This window comes from Spinacia oleracea, chromosome 4 (genome assembly GCF_020520425.1).
Source record: "Spinacia oleracea cultivar Varoflay chromosome 4, BTI_SOV_V1, whole genome shotgun sequence".
NCBI lineage: Eukaryota > Viridiplantae > Streptophyta > Magnoliopsida > Caryophyllales > Amaranthaceae > Spinacia > Spinacia oleracea.
In genome coordinates, this window is record NC_079490.1 from 43,815,228 (window position 1) to 43,824,801 (window position 9,574).

The window sequence follows — 9,574 nt, forward strand, 5'->3', positions numbered from 1 at the left end:
CTTTAGCCTGTCAAATTTTGGCGCCGTTGCCGGGGATTCGGTTTTATTTTCTGTTATTAATTGTTTTTCTAGATTATTGTTTGTTACTTCTCAAGGGACTCCCGTTCCTTGAGATCGGATCTCACGATTGTTTTCTAGTTTTTACTTGTTTATGCCCAGGACTGTCCATACCAGCGATCTCACTTCGTTCGATCCTGAACCTGAACGGACCTTTCGTAGACGGCGTAGATTCGTTGAACAGTTGAGGGACTATTCTGACTCTGAATCCGACTATCTGATTAGCAATCTATTCCATACAAATTCAGAGATGGGTGACCAAGCACCACCACCACCACCCCCACTTGTGCCAAGGCTTACAGACTATTCTAAACCAAGTCTGTTTATGCTTCCCAAGGCAATCATGCGTTCTATTGCGGTCGAGAATTTCAAGATCGAACCCCAACTGATAAACATGATCGAGAGACACCAATTCGGTGGGAAAAGGGTGAAGATCCTAATCTCCATATTCAGTCTTTCATTCAGTATTGTGCCACCATTAAGCAGAAGAATTTAACACCGGAGCAGACTATGGAGATACTCTTTCCATTTTCATTGAGTGGGAAGGCAAAGCTATGGATTAACAGTCTCAACCGCGCAGCTATGAAAATCACCGATTGGAATTCCTTGGCCCTTGCATTCTATGTTAAGTATTTCCCACCTGAGAAGACAGCTCGTCTGAGGGGTCAGATATTAGGTATCTCTCAACAAGCAGATGAGAGTTTGTTCGAGGTTTGGGAGAGATTCAAGAACTTGCAAAGAGAGTGCCCGCACCATGGTTTGGATGACTGGTTCCTGGTTCAGCAGTTCTATAATGGTCTGGGTAATGAGTCTAGGTGTCTTTTGGATTCAGCTGCCAGTGGGAGATTTATGCAACTGGAGGTGCCTAGAGCTTTAGAGGTGATTGAGGAGATGGCCATCCATAGTGCCCAATATGGGAATCCTAGAGGTTTTGCCGACCGGGGTGTTAAGCATGAGATGAATCCTATTGAACAGCTTACTGCTCAGCTAACTGCCCTACATCACAAGCTGGATAATATACAGATCGCATCTTCCCAATCCACCCAACATGCTAGTGTCGCTGCAATGAGTGCCCAATCTGCCAATGTCTGTAATAGTTGTGGGATGCAAGGCCACTATGCACAGGAATGCCGGAGCTCTATCGAACAATGCAATGCATTCCAGTCCTACAAGCAGAATAATCCGTACTCCAACTCTTACAATGAGGGGTATAAAAACAACCCCCTACTATCATATAGGAGTACTAATGTCCAAAACCCCCATCAGATTCAACATCCTCCACCACCACAACAACATTACCAACCACCACCACAACAGTCATACCAACCGCGGAGTAACTACAACCCGCAGCCTAGTGGACCGCCTGGGTTTCCTCCACAACCTCAACCCACACAGCCTGATCCCATGCTTGTGGAGATGAGGAATATGATGTTGGAATTGCAGAGGTCTCTGAGCGAAAAGGATACCAAAATCGATGCCCTCGCTGCTCATAACAAGATCATGGATAAACAGTTAGCACAAATGGCTACTACTCTTGCTGAGAGACCCCAAGGTCAACTCCCTTCACAGCCCGTGCACAGAGAGTCTGTAAATGCTATCACCTTGCGGAGTGGGTATGAGTATGATGGGCCGCCTATGACTATTGAAGGAGAGGTTGAAGTACCTATCAGTGATGGTGTGGCAGAAGAAAGTGGGAAAGTGCTCAAGGAGAAGGAAGCTAGCACAAGGGTTGAGAAGAAAGTTGATACAAGTTCCGCCTATCAAACTTCCTTCCCCTCACCGTCAGCTAAAGAACAAGCTAGACAAGCAGTTTGGTAAGTTCTTAGAAGTGGTAAAGAATCTGCAGGTAACGATTCCTTTCACTGAATTAATTACTCAAGTACCTGCATATGCTAAATACATGAAAGACATCTTGACTAGGAAGAGAGCATTTAGTGAGGTGGAGACTGTTGCATTTACTGAAGAGTGCAGTGCCTTACTCCAAAACAAGTCTCCACCCAAGTTGAAGGACCTCGGGAGTTTCTCTATCCCGTGTAACATTGGCAATCTTTTTATTGACAAAGCCTTATGTGATTTAGGTGCCAGTGTTAGTGTCATGCCCCTGTCTGTCTGTACTAAGTTGAACATGGGTGATTTAAAAGTTACCAACATAACACTACAAATGGCTGATCGATCTGTGAAGTATCCCCTAGGTGTCCTAGAAGATGTGCCTGTTAGAGTAGGTAAATTTTTTATTCCTGTTGACTTTGTCGTGTTGGACATGGAAGAGGACAGACAGATCCCTATTATTTTAGGTCGACCTTTCCTACAAACTGCCGGGGCAATCATAGATGTCAAGAATGGCAAGCTGACTTTAAATGTGGGGGATGACAAAGTTACTTTCAATTTAACCCATGTTGCTAAGAGTCCTATGGTAGAGGAGTCGTGTTATGGAGTCAATATTTCTAATGATTATTTCAATAATGAATTGACTCATACTAACTCTAACAATGCTTCGGAGAAAGCACGTGTCTCAAATTGTTTTGCAAGTGGAGGTGACCGGAATATCAACTCTTTGGCATGGGTTCGGAAGGAAGCACCATTTGATAAAGATGCGACCCTAAAGGCCGAAAGTTCTGTAAACGGTGGGCACCGCATTCATGATCGGAGTCGTGATCTGTCACTTCCCGCACCACATAGCTCATCCAAGGCATTTGAATTGACACCAGATGGCACCATCTTTGGTGCCCCCATTCGATGAGTTGTCGTGGCTCTCATCCCCTTCTTTTCGTTTTCTGCGCATAAACTGAGATTGTGTAATGGGGACATTGCATCAATCTAATCGGGGGATGAGTACTTCACTATCCATTTATTGCTTTCCGTAGTGTACTTTTTGCTTTCGATAGTATAGTTTAGTTTGTGTTTTTTATAGTTTATTCTTTGCTTTAGAGAAGTGAGGAGAGGGTATTTTCACTGTTTTGGGTGTTTGATGATGTACAGGTGTTAGCTCCTAGTGCGAAAAGTGAGAAAACATCGTAAGGAGAAAGTTCGCAAATGGCCCGACGGGCAAGAGCCGCCCGACCGGGCGCGTGTTGAAGGGAAGAAGAAAATCTCTCTCCGCCCGCCGGGCAGACCTGCGCCCAACGGGCGGTCTGATACGAGCTTCGGGCGAGTTTCGAGCTACAGACCCATCGGGCGGGCGTCGGCCCGGCGGGCGAGAGGAGAAAATGCCGCTTAAAACACGGGACTCGCATCAGTGATGCTGAGATGATCGAGATGGTTCGATACCCCTTGAGCCAATGAGGACATTGTCTGATTTAGCTTGGGGGGGTGTTTCACTTACCTGTACATATTCGGTATGTTTTCCTTTTATTTTTGCATTTACTTATTTTTTGTATGTTTATTTTGGGTGTGTTTATTGCTTTCTAAAGTAGCTTATTGCTTTGAAAAAAAAAATACAAAAATACGTTCCGATGAATACAAAACCATGCTTCCCTGTGCCCCTTGATTGAAAACTGTTTTGATTCTTGGTTTTTGATGACGAGCATGTTGATTTGTTAACCATGATTTGAGATTCGATTACTTTGATGCCTTGACATGAGTCAACTCTGACCAACTATTTGTGGACTTGGTGCTTGGCTAGTTGACTTGGTTAGGAATGTGTGATAGCTTCCTGGTGTGTCGTTGATTTTCAGTATTGGTTTGCAACTGTTAGTAGTGTTTTATGACTCATATACATGCACATTGTGGAGGACGAAGGCATTTTTCTATTTAGGTAGCCTTCAGATGAAATTAGATACATTTGTTCCCTCCTTTTCTACCCATGTTGTTGCTTGTGCCCTTTATTCGGTGACTAGCCACATTACAAGCCCGCGAAAACCCCATTGGTTACAAGTCCCAAGCCTAGCTTGGGGGAGCTAATAGTAGTGAGGTGAGGGAGTTGTAGTATTGTTGAAAAAGGAGTTCGTCTTATCATGTTTGTTGTTGAAAAATGAGTTGAAAATGAAAGAGATGAAAGAACAAAACAAATGTGAAGGTTTCTAAAAGAAAAGGAAAAAAAAAAAGATTGAAAAAGAAAAGAAAGAGAAAAATCTATTACTCTCAGAAAAGTTCAAAGCATTGTTTCAATCGAGTTTTGCAAATTCATATCCTTATAAGTGATTGGTAATAATTGTGAAAAAGGCAAGTATGGTGTTGGTTATTTGTTGTTTTGTCATGTGTTGAGTGAGAGAGTTATGGTCATTATATTGGTTGATCATGGTTGTATTTAGGATTTATGCCCCCCAAAGCCAAGGCTTTAAGCTCACATTTTTCCCAAATTTACCGCACCCTTACCTAAGCCTAACATTACAAGCTTTGAAGACCTTCCGACCTTTGTGCATAGAGTCGTACTTATGTGAAAATAGTTGTTTATCAATGCAAGTTATGACATGACACATTCCGAGTCGACTACTAGGTTGAGTGTATGTTTTTCTAGACACACGAGTGTTGTGAGTTTGGGAGGGCATTGTTCACTTATATGTTGGGAGGAGAGCGAACGGGTACATCTTTTATCCGCCACATAAATGAGTGACGAGTGTGTGAGCACTAGTCTTGAATTCCATTGTGCATTTGTGGTTCGCTTTGCGTGACGATTGTTAAGGTGGATTAGCGGTCGAATAGATTTGATCGGTTGACATTGATGCATGCTTGTTGGATTTTACCTTGAATCGTATCCATTGTTTTAAGATGTGTATGGGGTGAAGTTGATTTATGTATTCATCGATGATTTCTTTGCTTAGGGACAAGCAAAGATCTAGCTTGCGGGAGTTTGATATGTTCATATTTTATAGTGTTTTTACCCCCGTCCCTTAGTACTTTTTGATCTCAAATGAGCTCTTCGGAGCGATTTTTAGTATTAATGTGCTCCTTGTAGTGTGTTTGTAGTTTCAGGTTCATCATTGTAGGAATTAGCATGTTTTTGTGCATTTCCTACTCATTTGAATCAATACAAGAGATTATGTACTTTCGAGAGCACACACATTGAGTTGGAAGAGTTTTCGAGCAAAGCGGATAGTGAAAGAACTAGAAAACCGACACCCGTCTACTCTTTTGATCATAACTTACGTTCTACAACCCTAAATGGAGTGATTCCAATTGGGTTGGATTCTAGACTTCAATAGCTTTCCAACGAGTGGTCACTCGCCTAAATCCGACGAATAACGAAGGAGATATGGCGTTTTAAAAATAGAGGATCGTGCAGTTTGTACGCGCGCCGGCGGGCGAATGGCTGCCTGACGGGCGAACGTCTGCCCGACGGGCGGGACCTGCCAGACCGGGCGCGTGCCGATGATTTCCAGAATGTCTCCCTCCGCCCGGCGGGCAGACCTGCGCCCGACGGGCGGGTTACGAGCTGGTCGCCCGACGGGCGGAAGGCTGCCCGATCGGGCGACGACAACCCAGGGCCCTTTTTCCGCGGTTTTCTTCCGGTTTTTCCTTATGTTTATGGGCAAACTATAAACACTAGGCTTAGTTATTTTAGTGGGGATCTTAATTTCTAGTATTAGCCCCTTAGTTTATTTTCTCTTAGCTTTGTTTTCTCTCTAAATTAGTTCAAAACACTTAGTTTCAAATTCAATAAAAATTCAAGCTTTCTATTTCCATTGTTCTTCAATTAGGTATTGTCCTTTAATTCAATTCTTTGTTTTGCTATAATCATGTTTTCCATCATGTTAATTGCTTTGTTTATTGTTAATATGCTTGAGTAGTCTATTTTCTAGGGTTTGGGGATCCATGAATAATATGAAGGGATATTGAATAATCATGATTGTTGGCATTGTAATTGATTCCCATTGATTGGTTTATTTCACTATACAATTAGATTTGCACAGGTTTAATTGTGGTAGTTATGCAATACCAAATTAAGATTCGAGAGATGCAATTTGATGTTTAGGCTTGTGTCAATAGATGGAATTAGAGTTAATACGTAGCGAGAGCCCGTTAATTCTAAGTCTATGATTAGTATCGATTCGAGAGAGCATGCTAGTCTAATTAATTACTTTGTTGATTATCGTGATTGTTCATTGTCCTGGATTGTTATTTGTTGGTGAACCTATGCCCTAGATTCCTTAATATATTGATTCTTACTCGTTTAATTATCGTTCGTAGTCTTAGCATACAAACCACCAACCAACTCTTGTTCCCAATAGTCTAGTTTAATTAATTGATAGTAGGAAGAACGCCTGTTTTCCTGTGGATTCGATCCTGACTTCCCTTGCTACCTAGCTAGTGAACTTAGGTTATTTTTTATTAGGTGATACGACTTTAGCATGTTAATAGCCTAGGCGTTGGTGTAGAAATTGTATACCTGCTTTGGCGTGGATAGCCTAGGCGTTGGTGTAGAACTTGAATTTTGAACTAGAGGTCCCAGGCTGGATTAGTTCTGCCGCTGGGGATTTTTTGTTTTTGTTTGAATTTTCGATTTTGTACCGGCTAGTATAGGATAGCCTTTTGAATTTTAATTTTTACATGGGCTAGTATAGGATAGCCCCCAGTTTAGAGTTTTGACATTTTGTACTCTACTTGATTTAGTATGCCTCATCATACTCGGAGGAAGCTCGCCGAATCTTCGGTGGTTCGAGCTGCTGAGGAGGATGCTTCGGATGATGAACCGGATGCGATAAATACGCCGGATGGGGGTATGATTCCCCGGAGAGCACCCACTTTTGTTGGTACTGGCTGGAGTCCTTCCGATCTGGTGTTTCGACCGGAGTTTCACTTGTCTCAGCGGCCTCGCGCTGGCTTGGTGAGTCTTGTACTGTGCTTTGAATTTGTATTTTGTACTTGTATAGGTTTTGAGTTGATTCGTTCATCTGTAGGATGATGGAGAGCCGTTTCGCACCTTCTGGTCCTTGGCGGAGCTTCAAAAGGCTTTTGCAGCCATTCATGCTGACGAGGAGGCCATGGAGATCTGGTTGCAGACGGGCCTGGTTGACTTTTGGCGTGCCATGGGGGGTACCTCGAGGAGAACGGGGATCAAACCCCGGCTATGGGCTTTGTTAGAGAGGTGGTGGGATACCACCAACACTTTCCATATGGCATGGGGGGAGATCACCATCACCCCTTTTGAGTTTGCCATGATTATGGGTCTTCCTTTTTCTGAGAGGAATGTGACCTTTGATTCGGAGCTGACGTGGCGCTCGGCCGCTGTCAGGGCCTTGCTCGGCCCTGTTGTTGACTTGTCAGAGGACGACACCCATGCTTCCATGACGGTGATTGTGGATGCTATCCGTGGTGCGGGTGTGTCCGCAGAGAAGAGGGTTAGGCTGTTCCTTTTAGCTTTGGTGAGTAGGGTTGTGGCCCCGAGCAGGAACAGTCGGGTGCACATTAGATTCCTGTCAGTTTTGCAGGACTTGAGGGCTATTTCGAGCTACAACTGGGGTTGTTTGGCCTATAGCCACCTCTTGTATGAAGTGGGCCTCCCAGACTGGGCCGGAGAGCGAGCCGAGCATGGCTGCTCTGTGGAGTATGCTGGAGGTATTGAAGACTCCTTGTACTTTGTGCCTTGTACTTGTATGTTTGTATTTGAACTTGACTGATGTTTTGCTTGCTTTCTTGAAAGATTTGGATGTACGAGCACTTTCCGACTTTGGCGTCGGATCGTACTGGGGATGCGGCTTACCCGTATGCTGCCTCTTGGATAGGTGCGGTGCGCAGGAGGGTGCCTCTGGCGGCCTCCCGCAGAGCTTGGAGAGTTCTACCTGCTGATGAGGTAATCTTTTTGTACTGTTTTGCTCTCTTGTATTTGTATTTGTATAGTTGTCTGAGTTGTCTGCTTTGTAGGTGGTGTGGCGTCCTTTTTCCAACGCGCCTGTACCTGCCTCAGCTGCTCGCGCCCATTTCTTGTCTAGACGGCGGGTTTTTCTCCCAGGGATGTATTGCCACATGTGGTATCTGGGGGAGCGAGTGTCCCTTCAACACAGTTCGGGGAATATGTTTGTCCCCAAGGACCCACCGGAGTCCATGCGGGCGCCGGATGAAGATCTTGCCCGGCTCTATATGAATTTCAGGGGCGATGCTGTTTGCCGCTCTTGGAGGGACTTTGTACATAGGAAAGGTAGTTATGACGACTTCCTGAGGAGGTTGGCTCCACCAGTACGCTTCGTACTGCCGGTGAGCTTTTGAACTTTGTATCTTGTATTCTTGTATTCTTGTATGATTGGATGATTGTATGATTGTATGTAAGAGGAGGAGGTTGATCCCAAGGACATTCCCCATGTTGATAGGATCCTCCGCTATGAGAACTCGGACGGGGAACAGGTGGAGGTGACCATTCCTGTAGCTTCTCCTCCGCACGGGAGATCTTATGATGCTGTACCTGAGCATTATGCTGCTGTAAGTACTGTTGCATTTTCTTGAAACTGATTGTAAGTCTGTATTTGGGAATTGATCTTGAATTTTGTATGCAGGCGCCTCGGGTGAGAGTGCGTCACTGGATGCTCTTGATTGATTCCTGGAAGAGGTATTGTGCCAAGCTGACCCATAAGCTTTCTGGCCGGGACAGAGAGGTGCATTTCTTGATTTTGAAATTTGTATTCTGGAAACTCGAACTTGGATGTTGATTCTTGAAATTTGTATTTTGTATTGGAGCGCCGTCGAGATCGCAGAGGATCCGTTGACAGGGAGCCTCAGGGAGAGACTTTCTCGAGGCAGGAGGGACCGAGCTTTGACCTAGGACAGGGGTCCGGTGCTGGTGTTCGTCAGAGGTATTCGGATGTTGATCGAGAAGCTGCCCCTTTTGTACATGTTGATCCTACCAGGCATTCGTTTGGAGGTGCAAGCAGTTCGAGGCCCTTTGTTTCTCCTCCCGGTTACTACTTCGGAGGGAGTGGTCCTCAGCCTTGGGGTGCAGATTCATGGGCTTACTATGCGGAGATGGAGAGGATGCGTCAGGCTCAGATGTTTGCGCCGTACCAGTTCATGGCGATGTCGCCGCCTTATCAGTATCCTTCTCCTCAGCAGGGAGTTCATCTCTCTCCTGGCACTCTTCGTATCTCGGAGCAAGATCCTAGTACCCCTGGAACAGAGCTGGATCGGGATCTGGAGCGCCTTAGGAGACGAAACAAGGACAAGGAGCCTGTTGTGGACGTCACAGCTGATGATGACTCAGACTAACCCTGCATGGTAGCGAGTTCCAGCTTTCCTGGGTTGATTTTGTATAGGCTGGATTGTATTTGTATGGTTTGGAACTTGAATTTTTGTATGGTTGTCTGACTTTGAACTTGAATTGGTTTGGAAATTTTTTAAAGATTGCCTTTTGTATGTTTGAATGTTTGGTCTTGTATGCATTGTGTGTGCCTTGAAATTTGTAGATATATGCATGCATGATAATTTTGCAAAAAATTGAAAAAATTTGCCCATTTTTTCGGGTGTATATACCCACTATAAGCCCCCACTTTGACTGAGGTTTTTTGGTGAGGAAAAGCGCAAGTCAAAGTATATTCAACTTTTGCTATGCATATGCAGACTCGACTTAGGACGCCGATCTAGGACTAGAATG

At 44.6% G+C, this 9,574-nt stretch overlaps 1 non-coding gene across 1 annotated transcript; it reads right to left on the reverse strand.

Moving 5' to 3' along the window:
- Positions 1–711: 711 nt before the first annotated feature.
- On the reverse strand, positions 712–818 carry LOC130460295 (small nucleolar RNA R71). The gene has a single exon (XR_008920208.1). It is a non-coding gene; the product is annotated as a small nucleolar RNA R71 (small nucleolar RNA).
- Between the last annotated feature and the right edge of the window lie 8,756 nt (positions 819–9,574).